We start from the raw sequence: 25,146 nt of genomic DNA on the forward strand, positions 1-25,146 counted from the left end.
TTGTATTGTCCCCACATACCGCAGCACGCGACAAGGGCTGGCAGACCATAAATGTAACCGTTTCAGAGAGAAATGCGACCAATGTGACGATCTCGCGTTATATCGATTCGTTGGTGAATGACGAAACACGGAGATTTTCTAAGGTTTTTACTACATATTAACACTTTTCACATTTTCTCGTGTTACGTGGCTGCCAGTCCTCGGTTCATGCAAAATCTTAAGGTCCTCGGTCATGTCCAAGGCACCAAACCGACCAATAATTCAATAATCGATAACTAAAACTATAAATGTAGCTCTTCTTACTGGGCGATTGCATCAACTTAGATGCTTCTCCTGTGTTCTACTGTGCTGCTTGTATAGTCCCCACATAACCCAGCACGCGACAAGGGCTGGCAGACCATAAATGTAACCGTTTCAGAGAGAAATGCGACCAATGTGACGATCTCGCGTTGTATCGATTCGATGGTGAATGACGAAACACGGAGATTTTCTAAGGTTTTTACTACATATTAACACTTTTCACTTTTTCTCGTGTTACGTGGCTGCCAGTCCTCGGTTCATGCAAAATCTTAAGGTCCTCGGTCATGTCCAAGGCACCAAACCGACCAATAATTCAATAATCGATAACTAAAACTATAAATGTAGCTCTTCTTACTGGGCGATTGCATCAACTTAGATGCTTCTCCTGTGTTCTACTGTGAGCTTGTATTGTCCCCACATACCGCAGCACGCGACAAGGGCTGGCAGACCATAAATGTAACCGTTTCAGAGAGAAATGCGACCAATGTGACGATCTCGCGTTATATCGATTCGATGGTGAATGACGAAACACGGACATTTTCTAAGGTTATTACTACATATTAACACTTTTCACATTTTCTCGTGTTACGTGGGTACCAGTCCTCGGTTCATGCAAAATCTTAAGGTCCTCGGTCATGTCCAAGGCACCAAACCGACCAATAATTCAATAATCGATAACTAAAACTATAAATGTAGCTCTTCTTACTGGGCGATTGCATCAACTTAGATGCTTCTCCTGTGTTCTACTGTGCTGCTTGTATTGTCCCCACTTAACCCAGCACGCGACAAGGGCTGGCAGACCATAAATGTAACCGTTTCAGAGAGAAATGCGACCAATGTGACGATCTCGCGTTATATCGATTCGATGGTGAATGACGAAACACGGAGATTTTCTAAGGTTTTTACTACATATTAACACTTTTCACATTTTCTCGTGTTACGTGGCTGCCAGTCCTCGGTTCATGCAAAATCTTAAGGTCCTCGGTCATGTCCAAGGCACCAAACCGACCAATAATTCAATAATCGATAACTAAAACTATAAAAGTAGCTCTTCTTACTGGGCGATTGCATCAACATAGATGCTTCTCCTGTGTTCTACTGTGCTGCTTGTATTGTCCCCACATACCGCAACACGCGACAAGGGCTGGCAGACCATAAATGTAACCGTTTCAGAGAGAAATGCGACCAATGTGACGATCTCGCGTTATATCGATTCGATGGTGAATGACGAAACACGGAGATTTTCTAAGGTTTTTACTACATATTAACACTTTTCACATTTTCTCGTGTTACGTGGCTGCCAGTCCTCGGTTCATGCAAAATCTTAAGGTCCTCGGTCATGTCCAAGGCACCAAACCGACCAATAATTCAATAATCGATAACTAAAACTATAAATGTAGCTCTTCTTACTGGGCGATAGCATCAACTTAGATGCTTCTCCTGTGTTCAACTGTGCTGCTTGTATTGTCCCCACATACCGCAACACGCGACAAGGGCTGGCAGACCATAAATGTAACCGTTTCAGAGAGAAATGCGACCAATGTGACGTTCTCGCGTTATATCGATTCGATGGTGAATGACGAAACACGGAGATTTTCTAAGGTTTTTACTACATATAAACACTTTTCACATTTTCTCGTGTTACGTGGCTGCCAGTCCTCGGTTCATGCAAAATCTTAAGGTCCTCGGTCATGTCCAAGGCACCAAACCGACCAATAATTCAATAATCGATAACTAAAACTATAAAAGTAGCTCTTCTTACTGGGCGATTGCATCAACATAGATGCTTCTCCTGTGTTCTACTGTGCTGCTTGTATTGTCCCCACATAACCCAGCACGCGACAAGGGCTGGCAGACCATAAATGTAACCGTTTCAGAGAGAAATGCGACCAATGTGACGATCTCGCGTTATATCGATTCGATGGTGAATGACGAAACACGGAGATTTTCTAAGGTTTTTACTACATATTAACACTTTTCACATTTTGTCGTGTTACGTGGCTGCCAGTCCTCGGTTCATGCAAAATCTTAAGGTCCTCGGTCATGTCCAAGGCACCAAACCGACCAATAATTCAATAATCGATAACTAAAACTATAAATGTAGCTCTTCTTACTGGGCGATTGCATCAACTTAGATGCTTCTCCTGTGTTCTACTGTGAGCTTGTATTGTCCCCACATACCGCAGCACGCGACAAGGGCTGGCAGACCATAAATGTAACCGTTTCAGAGAGAAATGCGACCAATGTGACGATCTCGCGTTATATCGATTCGATGGTGAATGACGAAACACGGAGATTTTCTAAGGTTTTTACTACATATTAACACTTTTCACATTTTGTCGTGTTACGTGGCTGCCAGTCCTCGGTTCATGCAAAATCTTAAGGTCCTCGGTCATGTCCAAGGCACCAAACCGACCAATAATTCAATAATCGATAACTAAAACTATAAATGTAGCTCTTCTTACTGGGCGATTGCATCAACTTAGATGCTTCTCCTGTGTTCTACTGTGCTGCTTGTATTGTCCCCACATACCGCAGCACGCGACAAGGGCTGGCAGACCATAAATGTAACCGTTTCAGAGAGAAATGCGACCAATGTGACGATCTCGCGTTATATCGATTCGATGGTGAATGACGAAACACGGAGATTTTCTAAGGTTTTTACTACATATTAACACTTTTCACATTTTCTCGTGTTACGTGGCTGCCAGTCCTCGGTTCATGCAAAATCTTAAGGTCCTCGGTCATGTCCAAGGCACCAAACCGACCAATAATTCAGTAATCGATAACTAAAACCATAAATGTAGCTCTTCTTACTGGGCGATTGCATCAACTTAGATGCTTCTCCTGTGTTCTACTGTGCTGCTTGTATTGTCCCCACATAACTCAGCACGCGACAAGGGCTGGCAGACCATAAATGTAACCGTTTCAGAGAGAAATGCGACCAATGTGACGCTCTCGCGTTATATCGATTCGATGGTGAATGACGAAACACGGAGATTTTCTAAGGTTTTTACTACATATTAACACTTTTCACATTTTCTCGTGTTACGTGGCTGCCAGTCCTCGGTCCATGCAAAATCTTAAGGTCCTCGGTCATGTCCAAGGCACCAAACCGACCAATAATTCAATAATCGATAACTAAAACTATAAATGTAGCTCTTCTTACTGGGCGATTGCATCAACTTAGATGCTTCTCCTGTGTTCTACTGCTCTGCTTGTATTGTCCCCACATACCGCAGCACGCGACAAGGGCTGGCAGACCATAAATGTAACCGTTTCAGAGAGAAATGCGACCAATGTGACGATCTCGCGTTATATCGATTCGTTGGTGAATGACGAAACACGGAGATTTTCTAAGGTTTTTACTACATATTAACACTTTTCACATTTTCTCGTGTTACGTGGCTGCCAGTCCTCGGTTCATGCAAAATCTTAAGGTCCTCGGTCATGTCCAAGGCACCAAACCGACCAATAATTCAATAATCGATAACTAAAACTATAAATGTAGCTCTTCTTACTGGGCGATTGCATCAACTTAGATGCTTCTCCTGTGTTCTACTGTGCTGCTTGTATAGTCCCCACATAACCCAGCACGCGACAAGGGCTGGCAGACCATAAATGTAACCGTTTCAGAGAGAAATGCGACCAATGTGACGATCTCGCGTTGTATCGATTCGATGGTGAATGACGAAACACGGAGATTTTCTAAGGTTTTTACTACATATTAACACTTTTAACTTTTTCTCGTGTTACGTGGCTGCCGGTCCTCGGTTCATGCAAAATCTTAAGGTCCTCGGTCATGTCCAAGGCACCAAACCGACCAATAATTCAATAATCGATAACTAAAACTATAAATGTAGCTCTTCTTACTGGGCGATTGCATCAACTTAGATGCTTCTCCTGTGTTCTACTGTGAGCTTGTATTGTCCCCACATACCGCAGCACGCGACAAGGGCTGGCAGACCATAAATGTAACCGTTTCAGAGAGAAATGCGACCAATGTGACGATCTCGCGTTATATCGATTCGATGGTGAATGACGAAACACGGAGATTTTCTAAGGTTTTTACTACATATTAACACTTTTCACATTTTCTCGTGTTACGTGGCTGCCAGTCCTCGGTTCATGCAAAATCTTAAGGTCCTCGGTCATGTCCAAGGCACCAAACCGACCAATAATTCAATAATCGATAACTAAAACTATAAATGTAGCTCTACTTACTGGGCGATTGCATCAACTTAGATGCTTCTCCTGTGTTCTACTGTGCTGCTTGTATTGTCCCCACTTAACCCAGCACGCGACAAGGGCTAGCAGACCATAAATGTAACCGTTTCAGAGAGAAATGCGGCCAATGTGACGATCTCGCGTTATATCGATTCGATGGTGAATGACGAAACACGGAGATTTTCTAAGGTTTTTACTACATATTAACACTTTTCACATTTTCTCGTGTTACGTGGGTACCAGTCCTCGGTTCATGCAAAATCTTAAGGTTCTCGGTCATGTCCAAGGCACCAAACCGACCAATAATTCAATAATCGATAACTAAAACTATAAATGTAGCTCTTCTTACTGGGCGATAGCATCAACTTAGATGCTTCTCCTGTGTTCTACTGTGCTGCTTGTATTGTCCCCACATACCGCAACACGCGACAAGGGCTGGCAGACCATAAATGTAACCGTTTCAGAGAGAAATGCGACCAATGTGACGATCTCGCGTTATATCGATTCGATGGTGAATGACGAAACACGGAGATTTTCTAAGGTTTTTACTACATATTAACACTTTTCACATTTTCTCGTGTTACGTGGCTGCCAGTCCTCGGTTCATGCAAAATCTTAAGGTCCTCGGTCATGTCCAAGGCACCAAACCGACCAATAATTCAATAATCGATAGCTAAAACTATAAAAGTAGCTCTTCTTACTGGGCGATTGCATCAACATAGATGCTTCTCCTGTGTTCTACTGTGCTGCTTGTATTGTCCCCACATAACCCAGCACGCGACAAGGGCTGGCAGACCATAAATGTAACCGTTTCAGAGAGAAATGCGACCAATGTGACGATCTCGCGTTATATCGATTCGATGGTGAATGACGAAACACGGAGATTTTCTAAGGTTTTTACTACATATTAACACTTTTCACATTTTGTCGTGTTACGTGGCTGCCAGTCCTCGGTTCATGCAAAATCTTAAGGTCCTCGGTCATGTCCAAGGCACCAAACCGACCAATAATTCAATAATCGATAATTAAACTATAAATGTAGCTCTTCTTACTGGGCGATTGCATCAACTTAGATGCTTCTCCTGTGTTCTACTGTGAGCTTGTATTGTCCCCACATACCGCAGCACGCGACAAGGGCTGGCAGACCATAAATGTAACCGTTTCAGAGAGAAATGCGACCAATGTGACGATCTCGCGTTATATCGATTCGATGGTGAATGACGAAACACGGAGATTTTCTAAGGTTTTTACTACATATTAACACTTTTCACATTTTGTCGTGTTACGTGGCTGCCAGTCCTCGGTTCATGCAAAATCTTAAGGTCCTCGGTCATGTCCAAGGCACCAAACCGACCAATAATTCAATAATCGATAACTAAAACTATAAATGTAGCTCTTCTTACTGGGCGATTGCATCAACTTAGATGCTTCTCCTGTGTTCTACTGTGCTGCTTGTATTGTCCCCACATACCGCAGCACGCGACAAGGGCTGGCAGACCATAAATGTAACCGTTTCAGAGAGAAATGCGACCAATGTGACGATCTCGCGTTATATCGATTCGATGGTGAATGACGAAACACGGAGATTTTCTAAGGTTTTTACTACATATTAACACTTTTCACATTTTCTCGTGTTACGTGGCTGCCAGTCCTCGGTTCATGCAAAATCTTAAGGTCCTCGGTCATGTCCAAGGCACCAAACCGACCAATAATTCAATAATCGATAGCTAAAACTATAAATGTAGCTCTTCTTACTGGGCGATTGCATCAACTTAGATGCTTCTCCTGTGTTCTACTGTGCTGCTTGTATTGTCCCTACATAACCCAGCACGCGACAAGGGCTGGCAGACCATAAATGTAACCGTTTCAGAGAGAAATGCGACCAATGTGACGATCTCGCGTTATATCGATTCAATGGTGAATGACGAAACACGGAGATAATCTAAGGTTTTTACTACATATTAACACTTTTCACATTTTCTCGTGTTACGTGGCTGCCAGTCCTCGGTTCATGCAAAATCTTAAGGTCCTCGGTCATGTCCAAGGCACCAAACCGACCAATAATTCAGTAATCGATAACTAAAACCATAAATGTAGCTCTTCTTACTGGGCGATTGCATCAACTTAGATGCTTCTCCTGTGTTCTACTGTGCTGCTTGTATTGTCCCCACATAACTCAGCACGCGACAAGGGCTGGCAGACCATAAATGTAACCGTTTCAGAGAGAAATGCGACCAATGTGACGCTCTCGCGTTATATCGATTCGACGGTGAATGACGAAACACGGAGATTTTCTAAGGTTTTTACTACATATTAACACTTTTCACATTTTCTCGTGTTACGTGGCTGCCAGTCCTCGGTTCATGCAAAATCTTAAGGTCCTCGGTCATGTCCAAGGCACCAAACCGACCAATAATTCAATAATCGATAACCAAAACTATAAATGTAGCTCTTCTTACTGGGCGATTGCATCAACTTAGATGCTTCTCCTGTGTTCTACTGCTCTGCTTGTATTGTCCCCACATACCGCAGCACGCGACAAGGGCTGGCAGACCATAAATGTAACCGTTTCAGAGAGAAATGCGACCAATGTGACGATCTCGCGTTATATCGATTCGTTGGTGAATGACGAAACACGGAGATTTTCTAAGGTTTTTACTACATATTAACACTTTTCACATTTTCTCGTGTTACGTGGCTGCCAGTCCTCGGTTCATGCAAAATCTTAAGGTCCTCGGTCATGTCCAAGGCACCAAACCGACCAATAATTCAATAATCGATAACTAAAACTATAAATGTAGCTCTTCTTACTGGGCGATTGCATCAACTTAGATGCTTCTCCTGTGTTCTACTGTGCTGCTTGTATAGTCCCCACATAACCCAGCACGCGACAAGGGCTGGCAGACCATAAATGTAACCGTTTCAGAGAGAAATGCGACCAATGTGACGATCTCGCGTTGTATCGATTCGGTGGTGAATGACGAAACACGGAGATTTTCTAAGGTTTTTACTACATATTAACACTTTTCACTTTTTCTCGTGTTACGTGGCTGCCAGTCCTCGGTTCATGCAAAATCTTAAGGTCCTCGATCATGTCCAAGGCACCAAACCGACCAATAATTCAATAATCGATAACTAAAACTATAAATGTAGCTCTTCTTACTGGGCGATTGCATCAACTTAGATGCTTCTCCTGTGTTCTACTGTGAGCTTGTATTGTCCCCACATACCGCAGCACGCGACAAGGGCTGGCAGACCATAAATGTAACCGTTTCAGAGAGAAATGCGACCAATGTGACGATCTCGCGTTATATCGATTCGATGGTGAATGACGAAACACGGAGATTTTCTAAGGTTATTACTACATATTAACACTTTTCACATTTTCTCGTGTTACGTGGGTACCAGTCCTCGGTTCATGCAAAATCTTAAGGTCCTCGGTCATGTCCAAGGCACCAAACCGACCAATAATTCAATAATCGATAACTAAAACTATAAATGTAGCTCTTCTTACTGGGCGATTGCATCAACTTAGATGCTTCTCCTGTGTTCTACTGTGCTGCTTGTATAGTCCCCACATAACCCAGCACGCGACAAGGGCTGGCAGACCATAAATGTAACCGTTTCAGAGAGAAATGCGACCAATGTGACGATCTCGCGTTGTATCGATTCGATGGTGAATGACGAAACACGGAGATTTTCTAAGGTTTTTACTACATATTAACACTTTTAACTTTTTCTCGTGTTACGTGGCTGCCGGTCCTCGGTTCATGCAAAATCTTAAGGTCCTCGGTCATGTCCAAGGCACCAAACCGACCAATAATTCAATAATCGATAACTAAAACTATAAATGTAGCTCTTCTTACTGGGCGATTGCATCAACTTAGATGCTTCTCCTGTGTTCTACTGTGAGCTTGTATTGTCCCCACATACCGCAGCACGCGACAAGGGCTGGCAGACCATAAATGTAACCGTTTCAGAGAGAAATGCGACCAATGTGACGATCTCGCGTTATATCGATTCGATGGTGAATGACGAAACACGGAGATTTTCTAAGGTTTTTACTACATATTAACACTTTTCACATTTTCTCGTGTTACGTGGCTGCCAGTCCTCGGTTCATGCAAAATCTTAAGGTCCTCGGTCATGTCCAAGGCACCAAACCGACCAATAATTCAATAATCGATAACTAAAACTATAAATGTAGCTCTACTTACTGGGCGATTGCATCAACTTAGATGCTTCTCCTGTGTTCTACTGTGCTGCTTGTATTGTCCCCACTTAACCCAGCACGCGACAAGGGCTGGCAGACCATAAATGTAACCGTTTCAGAGAGAAATGCGACCAATGTGACGATCTCGCGTTATATCGATTCGATGGTGAATGACGAAACACGGAGATTTTCTAAGGTTTTTACTACCTATTAACACTTTTCACATTTTCTCGTGTTACGTGGCTGCCAGTCCTCGGTTCATGCAAAATCTTAAGGTCCTCGGTCATGTCCAAGGCACCAAACCGACCAATAATTCAATAATCGATAACTAAAACTATAAATGTAGCTCTTCTTACTGGGCGATTGCATCAACTTAGATGCTTCTCCTGTGTTCTACTGTGCTGCTTGTATTGTCCCCACATACCGCAGCACGCGACAAGGGCTGGCAGACCATAAATGTAACCGTTTCAGAGAGAAATGCGACCAATGTGACGATCTCGCGTTGTATCGATTCGATGGTGAATGACGAAACACGGAGATTTTCTAAGGTTTTTACTACATATTAACACTTTTCACATTTTGTCGTGTTACGTGGCTGCCAGTCCTCGGTTCATGCAAAATCTTAACGTCCTCGGTCATGTCCAAGGCACCAAACCGACCAATAATTCAATAATCGATAACTAAAACTATAAATGTAGCTCTTCTTACTGGACGATTGCATCAACTTAGATGCTTCTCCTGTGTTCTACTGTGAGCTTGTATTGTCCCCACATAACCCAGCACGCGACAAGGGCTGGCAGACCATAAATGTAACCGTTTCAGAGAGAAATACGGCCAATGTGACGATCTCGCGTTATATCGATTCGATGGTGAATGACGAAACACGGAGATTTTCTAAGGTTTTTACTACATATTAACACTTTTCACATTTTCTCGTGTTACGTGGTTACCAGTCCTCGGTTCATGCAAAATCTTAAGGTCCTCGGTCATGTCCAAGGCACCAAACCGACCAATAATTCAATAATCGATAACTAAAACTATAAATGTAGCTCTTCTTACTGGGCGATTGCATCAACTTAGATGCTTTTCCTGTGTTCTACTGTGCTGCTTGTATTGTCCCCACATACCGCAGCACGCGACAAGGGCTGGCAGACCATAAATGTAACCGTTTCAGAGAGAAATGCGACCAATGTGACGATCTCGCGTTATATCGATTCGATGGTGAATGACGAAACACGGAGATTTTCTAAGGTTTTTACTACATATTAACACTTTTCACATTTTGTCGTGTTACGTGGCTGCCAGTCCTCGGTTCATGCAAAATCTTAAGGTCCTCGGTCATGTCCAAGGCACCAAACCGACCAATAATTCAATAATCGATAACTAAAACTATAAATGTAGCTCTTCTTACTGGGCGATTGCATCAACTTAGATGCTTCTCCTGTGTTCTACTGTGCTGCTTGTATTGTCCCCACATACCGCAGCACGCGACAAGGGCTGGCAGACCATAAATGTAACTGTTCCAGAGAGAAATGCGACTAATGTGACGATCTCGCGTTATATCGATTCGATGGTGAATGACGAAACACGGAGATTTTCTAAGGTTTTTACTACATATTAACACTTTTCACATTTTCTCGTGTTATGTGGCTGCCAGTCCTCGGTTCATGCAAAATCTTAAGGTCCTCGGTCATGTCCAAGGCACCAAACCGACCAACAATTCAATAATCGATAACTAAAACTATAAATGTAGCTCTTCTTACTGGGCGATTGCATCAACTTAGATGCTTCTCCTGTGTTCTACTGTGCTGCTTGTATAGTCCCCACATAACCCAGCACGCGACAAGGGCTGGCAGACCATAAATGTAACCGTTTCAGAGAGAAATGCGACCAATGTGACGATCTCGCGTTGTATCGATTCGATGGTGAATGACGAAACACGGAGATTTTCTAAGGTTTTTACTACATATTAACACTTTTCACTTTTTCTCGTGTTACGTGGCTGCCAGTCCTCGGTTCATGCAAAATCTTAAGGTCCTCGGTCATGTCGAAGGCACCAAACCGACCAATAATTCAATAATCGATAGCTAAAACTATAAATGTAGCTCTTCTTACTGGGCGATTGCATCAACTTAGATGCTTCTCCTGTGTTCTACTGTGAGCTTGTATTGTCCCCACATACCGCAGCACGCGACAAGGGCTGGCAGACCATAAATGTAACCGATTCAGAGAGAAATGCGACCAATGTGACGATCTCGCGTTATATCGATTCGATGGTGAATGACGAAACACGGAGATTTTCTAAGGTTTTTACTACATATTAACACTTTTCACATTTTCTCGTGTTACGTGGCTGCCAGTCCTCGGTTCATGCAAAATCTTAAGGTCCTAGGTCATGTCCAAGGCACCAAACCGACCAATAATTCAATAATCGATAACTAAAACTATAAATGTAGCTCTTCTTACTGGGCGATTGCATCAACTTAGATGCTTCTCCTGTGTTCTACTGTGCTGCTTGTATTGTCCCCACATACCGCAGCACGCGACAAGGGCTGGCAGACCATAAATGTAACCGTTTCAGAGAGAAATGCGACCAATGTGACGATCTCGCGTTATATCGATTCGATGGTGAATGACGAAACACGGAGATTTTCTAAGGTTTTTACTACATATTAACACTTTTCACATTTTCTCGTGTTACGTGGCTGCCAGTCCTCGGTTCATGCAAAATCTTAAAGTCCTCGGTCATGTCCAAGGCACCAAACCGACCAATAATTCAGTAATCGATAACTAAAACTATAAATGTAGCTCTTCTTACTGGGCGATTGCATCAACTTAGATGCTTCTCCCGTGGTCTACTGTGCTGCTTGTATTGTCCCCACATACCGCAGCACGCGACAAGGGCTGGCAGACCATAAATGTAACTGTTTCAGAGAGAAATGCGACCAATGTGACGATCTCGCGTTATTTCGATCGATGGTGAATGACGAAACACGGAGATTTTCTAAGGTTTTTACTACATATTAACACTTTTCACATTTTCTCGTGTTACGTGGCTGCCAGTCCTCGGTTCATGCAAAATCTTAAGGCCCTCGGTCATGTCCAAGGCACCAAACCGACCAATAATTCAATAATCGATAGCTAAAACTATAAATGTAGCTCTTCTTACTGGGCGATTGCATCAACTTAGATGCTTCTCCTGTGTTCTACTGTGCTGCTTGTATTGTCCCCACATAACCCAGCACGCGACAAGGGCTGGCAGACCATAAATGTAACCGTTTCAGGGAGAAATGCGACCAATGTGACGATCTCGCGTTATATCGATTCGATGGTGAATGACGAAACACGGTGATTTTCTAAGGTTTTTACTACATATTAACACTTTTCACTTTTTCTCGTGTTACGTGGCTGCCAGTCCTCGGTTCATGCAAAATCTTAAGGTCCTCGGTCATGTCCAAGGCACCAAACCTACCAATAATTCAATAATCGATAACTAAAACTATAAATGTAGCTCTTCTTACTGGGCGATTGCATCAACTTAGATGCTTCTCCTGTGTTCTACTGTGAGCTTGTATTGTCCCGACATACCACAGCACGCGACAAGGGCTGGCAGTCCATAAGTGTAGCCGTTTCAGAGAGAAATGCGACCAATGTGACGATCTCGCGTTATATCGATTCGATGGTGAATGACGAAACACGGAGATTTTCTAAGGTTTTTACTACATATTAACACTTTTCACATTTTCTCGTGTTACGTGGCTGCCAGTCCTCGGCTCATGCAAAATCTTAAGGTCCTCGGTCATGTCCAAGGCACCAAACCGACCCATAATTCAATAATCGATAACTAAAACTATAAATGTAGCTCTTCTTACTGGGCGATTGCATCAACTTAGATGCTTCTCCTGTGTTCTACTGTGCTGCTTGTATTGTCCCCACATAACCCAGCACGCGACAAGGGCTGGTAGACCATAAATGTAACCGTTTCAGAGAGAAATGCGACCAATGTGACGATCTCGCGTTAAATCGATTCGATGGTGAATGACGAATCACGGAGATTTTCTAAGGTTTTTACTACATATTAACACTTTTCACATTTTCTCGTGTTACGTGGCTGCCAGTCCTCGGTTCATGCAAAATCTTAAGGTCCTCGGTCATGTCCAAGGCACCAAACCGACCAATAATTCAATAATCGATAACTAAAACTATAAATGTAGCTCTTCTTACTGGGCGATTGCATCAACTTAGATGCTTCTCCTGTGGTCTACTGAGCTGCTTGTATTGTCCCCACATACCGCAGCACGCGACAAGGGCTGGCAGACCATAAATGTAACTGTTTCAGAGAGAAATGCGACCAATGTGACGATCTCGCGTTATTTCGATCGATGGTGAATGACGAAACACGGAGATTTTCTAAGGTTTTTACTACATATTAACACTTTTCACATTTTCTCGTGTTACGTGGCTGCCAGTCCTCGGTTCATGCAAAATCTTAAGGCCCTCGGTCATGTCCAAGGCACCAAACCGACCAATAATTCAATAATCGATAGCTAAAACTATAAATGTAGCTCTTCTTACTGGGCGATTGCATCAACTTAGATGCTTCTCCTGTGTTCTACTGTGCTGCTTGTATTGTCCCCACATAACCCAGCACGCGACAAGGGCTGGCAGACCATAAATGTAACCGTTTCAGGGAGAAATGCGACCAATGTGACGATCTCGCGTTATATCGATTCGATGGTGAATGACGAAACACGGTGATTTTCTAAGGTTTTTACTACATATTAACACTTTTCACTTTTTCTCGTGTTACGTGGCTGCCAGTCCTCGGTTCATGCAAAATCTTAAGGTCCTCGGTCATGTCCAAGGCACCAAACCTACCAATAATTCAATAATCGATAACTAAAACTATAAATGTAGCTCTTCTTACTGGGCGATTGCATCAACTTAGATGCTTCTCCTGTGTTCTACTGTGAGCTTGTATTGTCCCGACATACCACAGCACGCGACAAGGGCTGGCAGTCCATAAGTGTAGCCGTTTCAGAGAGAAATGCGACCAATGTGACGATCTCGCGTTATATCGATTCGATGGTGAATGACGAAACACGGAGATTTTCTAAGGTTTTTACTACATATTAACACTTTTCACATTTTCTCGTGTTACGTGGCTGCCAGTCCTCGGCTCATGCAAAATCTTAAGGTCCTCGGTCATGTCCAAGGCACCAAACCGACCCATAATTCAATAATCGATAACTAAAACTATAAATGTAGCTCTTCTTACTGGGCGATTGCATCAACTTAGATGCTTCTCCTGTGTTCTACTGTGCTGCTTGTATTGTCCCCACATAACCCAGCACGCGACAAGGGCTGGTAGACCATAAATGTAACCGTTTCAGAGAGAAATGCGACCAATGTGACGATCTCGCGTTAAATCGATTCGATGGTGAATGACGAATCACGGAGATTTTCTAAGGTTTTTACTACATATTAACACTTTTCACATTTTCTCGTGTTACGTGGCTGCCAGTCCTCGGTTCATGCAAAATCTTAAGGTCCTCGGTCATGTCCAAGGCACCAAACCGACCAATAATTCAATAATCGATAACTAAAACTATAAATGTAGCTCTTCTTACTGGGCGATTGCATCAACTTAGATGCTTCTCCTGTGGTCTACTGAGCTGCTTGTATTGTCCCCACATACCGCAGCACGCGACAAGGGCTGGCAGACCATAAATGTAACTGTTTCAGAGAGAAATGCGACCAATGTGACGATCTCGCGTTATTTCGATCGATGGTGAATGACGAAACACGGAGATTTTCTAAGGTTTTTACTACATATTAACACTTTTCACTTTTTCTCGTGTTACGTGGCTGCCAGTCCTCGGTTCATGCAAAATCTTAAGGCCCTCGGTCATGTCCAAGGCACCAAACCGACCAATAATTCAATAATCGATAGCTAAAACTATAAATGTAGCTCTTCTTACTGGGCGATTGCATCAACTTAGATGCTTCTCCTGTGTTCTACTGTGCTGCTTGTATTGTCCCCACATAACCCAGCACGCGACAAGGGCTGGCAGACCATAAATGTAACTGTTTCAGAGAGAAATGCGACCAATGTGACGATCTCGCGTTATATCGATTCGATGGTGAATGACGAAACACGGAGATTTTCTAAGGTTTTTACTACATATTAACACTTTTCACTTTTTCTCGTGTTACGTGGCTGCCAGTCCTCGGTTCATGCAAAATCTTAAGGTCCTCGGTCATGTCCAAGGCACCAAACCTACCAATAATTCAACAATCGATAACTGAAACTATAAATGTAGCTCTTCTTACTGGGCGATTGCATCAACTTAGATGCTTCTCCTGTGTTCTACTGTGAGCTTGTATTGTCCCCACATACCACAGCACGCGACAAGGGCTGGCAGTCCATAAATGTAGCCGTTTCAGAGAGAAATGCGACCAATGTGACGATCTCGCGTTATATCGATTCGATGGTGAATGACGAAACACGGAGATTTTCTAAGGTTTTTACTACATATAAACACTTTTCACATTTTCTCGTGTTACGTGGCTGCCAGTCCTCGGTTCATGCAAAATCTTAAGGTCCTCGGTCATGTCCAAGGCAACAAACCGACCCATAATTCAATAATCGATAACTAAAACTATAAATGTAGCTCTTCTTACTGGGCGATTGCATCAACTTAGATGCTTCTCCTGTGTTCTACTGTGCTGCTTGTATTGTCCCCACATAACCCAGCACGCGACAAGGGCTGGTAGACCATAAATGTAACCGTTTCAGGGAGAAATGCGACCAATGTGACGATCTCGCGTTATATCGATTCGATGGTGAATGACGAAACACGGAGATTTTCTAAGGTTTTTACTACATATTAACACTTTTCACATTTTCTCGTGTTACGTGGCTGCCAGTCCTCGGTTCATGCAAAATCTTAAGGTCCTCGGTCATGTCCAAGGCACCAAACCGACCAATAATTCAATAATCGATAACTAAAACTATAAATGTAGCTCTTCTTACTGGGCGATTGCATCAACTTAGATGCTTCTCCTGTGTTCTACTGTGCTGCTTGTATTGTCCCCACATACCGCAGCACGCGACAAGGGCTGGCAGACCATAAATGTAACCGTTTCAGAGAGAAATGCGACCAATGTGACGATCTCGCGTTATATCGATTCGATGGTGAATGACGAAACACGGAGATTTTCTAAGGTTTTTACTACATATTAACACTTTTCACATTTTGTCGTGTTACGTGGCTGCCAGTCCTCGGTTCATGCAAAATCTTAAGGTCCTCGGTCATGTCCAAGGCACCAAACCGACCAATAATTCAATAATCGATAACTAAAACTATAAATGTAGCTCTTCTTACTGGGCGATTGCATCAACTTAGATGCTTCTCCTGTGTTCTACTGTGCTGCTTGTATTGTCCCCACATACCGCAGCACGCGACAAGGGCTGGCAGACCATAAATGTAACCGTTTCAGAGAGAAATGCGACCAATGTGACGATCTCGCGTTATATCGATTCGATGGTGAATGACGAAACACGGAGATTTTCTAAGGTTTTTACTACATATTAACACTTTTCACATTTTCTCGTGTTACGTGGCTGCCAGTCTTCGGTTCATGCAAAATCTTAAGATCCTCGGTCATGTCCAAGGCACCAAACCGACCAATAATTCAATAATCGATAACTAAAACTATAAATGTAGCTCTTCTTACTGGGCGATTGCATCAACTTAGATGCTTCTCCTGTGTTCTACTGTGCTGCTTGTATTGTCCCCACATACCGCAGCACGCGACAAGGGCTGGCAGACCATAAATGTAACCGTTTCAGAGAGAAATGCGACCAATGTGACGATCTCGCGTTATATCGATTCGATGGTGAATGACGAAACACGGAGATTTTCTAAGGTTTTTACTACATATTAACACTTTTCACATTTTCTCGTGTTACGTGGCTGCCAGTCCTCGGTTCATCCAAAATCTTAAGGTCCTCGGTCATGTCCAAATCAGCAAACCGACCAATAATTCAATAATCGATAACTAAAACTATAAATGTAGCTCTTCTTACTGGGCGATTGCATCAACTTAGATGCTTCTCCTGTGTTCTACTGTGCTGCTTGTATTGTCCCCACATAATCCAGCACGCGACAAGGGCTGGCAGACCATAAATGTAACCGTTTCAGAGAGAAATGCGACCAATGTGACGATCTCGCGTTATATCGATTCGATGGTGAATGACCAAACACGGAGATTTTCTAAGGTTTTTACTACATATTAACACTTTTCACATTTTCTCGTTTTACGTGTCTGCCAGTCCTCGGTTCATGCAAAATCTTAAGGCCCTCGGTCATGTGCAAGGCACCAAACCGACCAATAATTCAATAATCGATAGCTATAACTATAAATGTAGCTCTTCTTACTGGGCGATGGCATCAACTTAGATGCTTCTCCTGTGTTCTACTGTGCTGCTTGTATTGTCCCCACATACCGCAGCACGCGACAAGGGCTGGCAGACCATAAATGTAACCGTTTCAGAGAGAAATGCGACCAATGTGACGATCTCACGTTATATCGATTCGATGGTGAATGACGAAACACGGAGATTTTCTAAGGTTTTTACTACATATTAACACTTTTCACATTTTCTCGTGTTACGTGGCTGCCAGTCCTCGGTTCATGCAAAATCTTAAGGTCCTCGGTCATGTCCAAGGCACCAAACCGACCAATAATTCAATAATCGATAGCTAAAAGTATAAATGTAGCTCTTCTTACTGGGCGATTGCATCAACTTAGATGCTTCTCCTGTGTTCTACTGTGCTGCGTGTATTGTCCCCACATACCGCAGCACGCGACAAGGGCTGGCAGACCATAAATGTAACCGTTTCAGAGAGAAATGCGACCAATGTGACGATATCGCGTTATATCGATTCGATGGTGAATGACGAAACACGGAGATTTTCTAAGGTTTTTACTACATATTAACACTTTTCACATTTTCTCGTGTTACGTGGCTGCCAGTCCTCGGTTCATGCAAAATCTTAAGGCCCTCGGTCATGTCCAAGATACCAAACCGACCAATAATTCAATAATGGATAGCTAAAACTATAAATGTAGCTCTTCTTACTGGGCGATTGCATCAACTTAGATGCTTCTCCTGTGTTCTACTGTGCTGCTTGTATTGTCCCCACATAACCCAGCACGCGACAAGGGCTGGCAGACCATAAATGTAACCGTTTCAGAGAGAAATGCGACCAATGTGACGATCTCGCGTTATATCGATTCGATGGTGAATGACGAAACACGGAGATTTTCTAAGGTTTTTACTACATATTAACACTTTTCACATTTTCTCGTGTTACGTGGCTGCCAGTCCTCGGTTCATGCAAAATCTTAAGGTCCTCGGTCATGTCCAAGGCACCAAACCGACCAATAATTCAGTAATCGATAACTAAAACTATAAATGTAGCTCTTCTTACTGGGCGATTGCATCAACTTAGATGCTTCTCCTGTGTTCTACTGTGCTGCTTGTATTATCCCCACATACCGCAGCACGCGACAAGGGCTGGCAGACCATAAATGTAACCGTTTCAGAGAGAAATGCGACCAATGTGACGATCTCGCGTTATATCGATTCGATGGTGAATGACGAAACACGGAGATTTTCTAAGGTTTTTACTACATATTAACACTTTTCACATTTTCTCGTGTTACGTGGCTGCCAGTCCTCGGTTCATGCAAAATCTTAAGGTCCTCGGTCATGTCCAAGGCACCAAACCGACCAATAATTCAATAATCGATAACTAAAACTATAAATGTAGCTCTTCTTACTGGGCGATTGCATCAACTTAGATGCTTCTCCTGTGTTCTACTGTGCTGCTTGTATTGTCCCCACATACCGCAGCACGCGACAAGGGCTGGCAGACCATAAATGTAACCGTTTCAGAGAGAAATGCGACTAATGTGACGATCTCGCGTTATATCGATTCGATGGTGAATGACGAAACACGGAGATTTTCTAAGGTTTTTACTACATATTAACACTTTTCACATTTTCTCGTGTTACGTGGCTGCCAGTCTTCGGTTCATGCAAAATCTTAAGATCCTCGGTCATGTCCAAGGCACCAAACCGACCAATAATTCAATAATCGATAACTAAAACTATAAATGTAGCTCTTCTTACTGGGCGATTGCATCAACTTAGATGCTTCTCCTGTGTTCTACTGTGCTGCTTGTATTGTCCCCACATACCGCAGCACGCGACAAGGGCTGGCAGACCATAAATGTAACCGTTTCAGAGAGAAATGCGACCAATGTGACGATCTCGCGTTATATCGATTCGATGGTGAATGACGAAACACGGAGATTTTCTAAGGTTTTTACTACATATTAACACTTTTCACATTTTCTCGTGTTACGTGGCTGCCAGTCCTCGGTTCATCCAAAATCTTAAGGTCCTCGGTCATGTCCAAATCAGCAAACCGACCAATAATTCAATAATCGATAACTAAAACTATAAATGTAGCTCTTCTTACTGGGCGATTGCATCAACTTAGATGCTTCTCCTGTGTTCTACTGTGCTGCTTGTATTGTCCCCACATAATCCAGCACGCGACAAGGGCTGGCAGACCATAAATGTAACCGTTTCAGAGAGAAATGCGACCAATGTGACGATCTCGCGTTATATCGATTCGATGGTGAATGACCAAACACGGAGATTTTCTAAGGTTTTTACTACATATTAACACTTTTCACATTTTCTCGTTTTACGTGTCTGCCAGTCCTCGGTTCATGCAAAATCTTAAGGCCCTCGGTCATGTGCAAGGCACCAAACCGACCAATAATTCAATAATCGATAGCTATAACTATAAATGTAGCTCTTCTTACTGGGCGATTGCATCAACTTAGATGCTTCTCCTGTGTTCTACTGTGCTGCTTGTATTGTCCCCACTTAACCCAGCACGCGACAAGGGCTGGCAGACCATAAATGTAACCGTTTCAGAGAGAAATGCGACCAATGTGACGATCTCGCGTTATATCGATTCGATGGTGAATGACGAAACACGGAGATTTTCTAAGGTTTTTACTACATATTAACACTTTTCACATTTTCTCGTGTTACGTGGCTGCCAGTCCTCGGTTCATGCAAAATCTTAAGGTCCTCGGTCATGTCCAAGGCACCAAACCGACCAATAATTCAGTAATCGATAACTAAAACTATAAATGTAGCTCTTCTTACTGGGCGATTGCATCAACTTAGATGCTTCTCCTGTGTTCTACTGTGCTGCTTGTATTATCCCCACATACCGCAGCACGCGACAAGGGCTGGCAGACCATAAATGTAACCGTTTCAGAGAGAAATGCGACCAATGTGACGATCTCGCGTTATATCGATTCGATGGTGAATGACGAAACACGGAGATTTTCTAAGGTTTTTACTACATATTAACACTTTTCACATTTTCTCGTGTTACGTGGCTGCCAGTCCTCGGTTCATGCAAAATCTTAAGGCCCTCGGTCATGTCCAAGGCACCAAACCGACCAATAATTCAATAATCGATAGCTAAAACTATAAATGTAGCTCTTCTTACTGGGCGATTGCATCAACTTAGATGCTTCTCCTGTGTTCTACTGTGCTGCTTGTATTGTCCCCACATAACCCAGCACGCGACAAGGGCTGGCAGACCATAAATGTAACCGTTTCAGAGAGAAATGCGACCAATGTGACGATCTCGCGTTATATCGATTCGATGGTGAATGACGAAACACGGAGATTTTCTAAGGTTTTTACTACATATTAACACTTTTCACATTTTCTCGTGTTACGTGGCTGCCAGTCCTCGGTTCATGCAAAATCTTAAGGCCCTCGGTCATGTCCAAGGGACCAAACCGACCAATAATTCAATAATCGATAGCTAAAACTATAAATGTAGCTCTTCTTACTGGGCGATTGCATCAACTTAGATGCTTCTCCTGTGTTCTACTGTGCTGCTTGTATTGTCCCCACATACCGCAGCACGCGACAAGGGCTGGCAGACCATAAATGTAACCGTTTCAGAGAGAAATGCGACCAATGTGACGATCTCGCGTTATATCGATTCGATGGTGAATGACGAAACACGGAGATTTTCTAAGGTTTTTACTACATATTAACACTTTTCACATTTTCTCGTGTTATGTGGCTGCCAGTCCTCGGTTCATGCAAAAGCGTAAGGCCCTCGGTCATGTCCAAGGCACCAAACCGACCAATAATTCAATAATCGATAGCTAAAACTATAAATGTAGCTCTTCTTACTGGGCGATTGCATCAACTTAGATGCTTCTCCTGTGTTCTACTGTGCTGCTTGTATTGTCCCCACATAACCCAGCACGCCACAAGGGCTGGCAGACCATAAATGTAACCGTTTCAGAGAGAAATGCGACCAATGTGACGATCTCGCGTTATATCGATTCGATGGTGAATGACGAAACACGGAGATTTTCTAAGGTTATTACTACATATTAACACTTTTCACATTTTCTCGTGGTACGTGGCTGCCAGTCCTCGGTTCATGCAAAATCTTAAGGCCCTCGGTCATGTCCAAGGCACCAAACCGACCAATAATTCAATAATCGATAGCTAAAACTATAAATGTAGCTCTTCTTACTGGGCGATTGCATCAACTTAGATGCTTCTCCTGTGTTCTACTGTGCTGCTTGTATTGTCCCCACATACCGCAGCACGCGACAAGGGCTGGCAGACCATAAATGTAACCGTTACAGAGAGAAATGCGACCAATGTGACGATCTCGCGTTATATCGATTCGATGGTGAATGACGAAACACGGAGATTTTCTAAGGTTTTTACTACATATTAACACTTTTCACTTTTTCTCGTGTTACGTGGCTGCCAGTCCTCGGTTCATGCAAAATCTTAAGGTCCTCGGTCATGTCCAAGGCACCAAACCGACCAATAATTCAGTAATCGATAACTAAAACTATAAATGTAGCTCTTCTTACTGGGCGATTGCATCAACTTAGGTGCTTCTCCTGTGTTCTACTGTGCTGCTTGTATTGTCCCCACATCCCGCAGCACGCGACAAGGGCTGGCAGACCATAAATGTAACCGTTTCAGAGAGAAATGCGACCAATGTGACGATCTCGCGTTATATCGATTCGATGGTGAATGACGAAACACGGAGATTTTCTAAGGTTTTTACTACATATTAACACTTTTCACATTTTCTCGTGTTACGTGGCTGCCAGTCCTCGGTTCATGCAAAATCTTAAGGCCCTCGGTCATGTCCAAGGCACCAAACCGACCAATAATTCAATAATCGATAGCTAAAAGTATAAATGTAGCTCTTCTTACTGGGCGATTGCATCAACTTAGATGCTTCTCCTGTGTTCTACTGTGCTGCTTGTATTGTCCCCACATACCGCAGCACGCGACAAGGGCTGGCAGACCATAAATGTAACCGTTTCAGAGAGAAATGCGACCAATGTGACGATCTCGAGTTATATCGATTCGATGGTGAATGACGAAACACGGAGATTTTCTAAGGTTTTTACTACATATTAACACTTTTCACTTTTTCTCGTGTTACGTGGCTGCCAGTCCTCGGTTCATGCAAAATCTTAATGTCCTCGGTCATGTCCAAGGCACCAAACCGACCAATAATTCAACAATCGATAACTAAAACTATAAATATAGCTCTTCTTACTGGGCGATTGCATCAACTTAGATGCTTCTCCTGTGTTCTACTGTGAGCTTGTATTGTCCCCACATACCGCAGCACGCGACAAGGGCTGGCAGACCATAAATGTAACCGTTTCAGAGAGAAATGCGACCAATGTGACGATCTCGCGTTATATCGATTCGATGGTGAATGACGAAACACGGAGATTTTCTAAGGTTTTTACTACATATTAACACTTTTCACATTTTCTCGTGTTACGTGGCTGCCAGTCCTCGGTTCATGCAAAATCTTAAGGTCCTCGGTCATGTCCAAGGCACCAAACCGACCAATAATTCAATAATCGATAACTAAAACTATAAATGTAGCTCTTCTTACTGGGCGATTGCATCAACTTAGATGCTTCTCCTGTGTTCTACTGTGCTGCTTGTATTGTCCCCACATAACCCAGCACGCGACAAGGGCTGGTAGACCATAAATGTAACCGTTTCAGAGAGAAATGCGACCAATGTGACGATCTCGCGTTATATCGATTCGATGGTGAATGACGAAACACGGAGATTTTCTAAGGTTTTTACTACATATTAACACTTTTCACATTTTCTCGTGTTACGTGGCTGCCAGTCCTCGGTTCATGCAAAATCTTAAGGTCCTCGGTCATGTCCAAGGCACCAAACCGACCAATAATTCAATAATCGATAACTAAAACTATAAATGTAGCTCTTCTTACTGGGCGATTGCATCAACTTAGATGCTTCTCCTGTGTTCTACTGTGCTGCTTGTATTGTCCCCACATACCGCAGCACGCGACAAGGGCTGGCAGACCATAAATGTAACCGTTTCAGAGAGAAATGCGACCAATGTGACGATCTCGCGTTATATCGATTCGATGGTGAATGACGAAACACGGAGATTTTCTAAGGTTTTTACTACATATTAACACTTTTCACATTTTCTCGTGTTACGTGGCTGCCAGTCCTCGGTTCATGCAAAAGCTTAAGGCCCTCGGTCATGTCCAAGGCACCAAACCGACCAATAATTCAATAATCGATAGCTAAAACTATAAATGTAGCTCTTCTTACTGGGCGATTGCATCAACTTAGATGCTTCTCCTGTGTTCTACTGTGCTGCTTGTATTATCCCCACATAACCCAGCACGCCACAAGGGCTGGCAGACCATAAATGTAACCGTTTCAGAGAGAAATGCGACCAATGTGACGATCTCGCGTTATATCGATTCGATGGTGAATGACGAAACACGGAGATTTTCTAAGGTTATTACTACATATTAACACTTTTCACATTTTCTCGTGTTACGTGGCTGCCAGTCCTCGGTTCATGCAAAATCTTAAGGCCCTCGGTCATGTCCAAGGCACCAAACCGACCAATAATTCAATAATCGATAGCTAAAACTATAAATGTAGCTCTTCTTACTGGGCGATTGCATCAACTTAGATGCTTCTCCTGTGTTCTACTGTGCTGCTTGTATTGTCCCCACATACCGCAGCACGCGACAAGGGCTGGCAGACCATAAATGTAACCGTTTCAGAGAGAAATGCGACCAATGTGACGATCTCCCGTTATATCGATTCGATGGTGAATGACGAAACACGGAGATTTTCTAAGGTTTTTACTACATATTAACACTTTTCACTTTTTCTCGTGTTACGTGGCTGCCAGTCCTCGGTTCATGCAAAATCTTAAGGTCCTCGGTCATGTCCAAGGCACCAAACCGACCAATAATTCAGTAATCGATAACTAAAACTATAAATGTAGCTCTTCTTACTGGGCGATTGCATCAACTTAGGTGCTTCTCCTGTGTTCTACTGTGCTGCTTGTATTGTCCCCACATCCCGCAGCACGCGACAAGGGCTGGCAGACCATAAATGTAACCGTTTCAGAGAGAAATGCGACCAATGTGACGATCTCGCGTTATATCGATTCGATGGTGAATGACGAAACACGGAGATTTTCTAAGGTTTTTACTACATATTAACACTTTTCACATTTTCTCGTGTTACGTGGCTGCCAGTCCTCGGTTCATGCAAAATCTTAAGGCCCTCGGTCATGTCCAAGGCACCAAACCGACCAATAATTCAATAATCGATAGCTAAAACTATAAATGTAGCTCTTCTTACTGGGCGATTGCATCAACTTAGATGCTTCTCCTGTGTTCTACTGTGCTGCATGTATTGTCCCCACATACCGCAGCACGCGACAAGGGCTGGCAGACCATAAATGTAACCGTTTCAGAGAGAAATGCGACCAATGTGACGATCTCGCGTTATATCGATTCGATGGTGAATGACGAAACACGGAGATTTTCTAAGGTTTTTACTACATATTAACACTTTTCACTTTTTCTCGTGTTACGTGGCTGCCAGTCCTCGGTTCATGCAAAATCTTAAGGTCCTCGGTCATGTCCAAGGCACCAAACCGACCAATAATTCAGTAATCGATAACTAAAACTATAAATGTAGCTCTTCTTACTGGGCGATTGCATCAACTTAGGTGCTTCTCCTGTGTTCTACTGTGCTGCTTGTATTGTCCCCACATCCCGCAGCACGCGACAAGGGCTGGCAGACCATAAATGTAACCGTTTCAGAGAGAAATGCGACCAATGTGACGATCTCGAGTTATATCGATTCGATGGTGAATGACGAAACACGGAGATTTTCTAAGGTTTTTACTACATATTAACACTTTTCA

This window comes from Schistocerca nitens, chromosome 12 (genome assembly GCF_023898315.1).
Source record: "Schistocerca nitens isolate TAMUIC-IGC-003100 chromosome 12, iqSchNite1.1, whole genome shotgun sequence".
NCBI lineage: Eukaryota > Metazoa > Arthropoda > Insecta > Orthoptera > Acrididae > Schistocerca > Schistocerca nitens.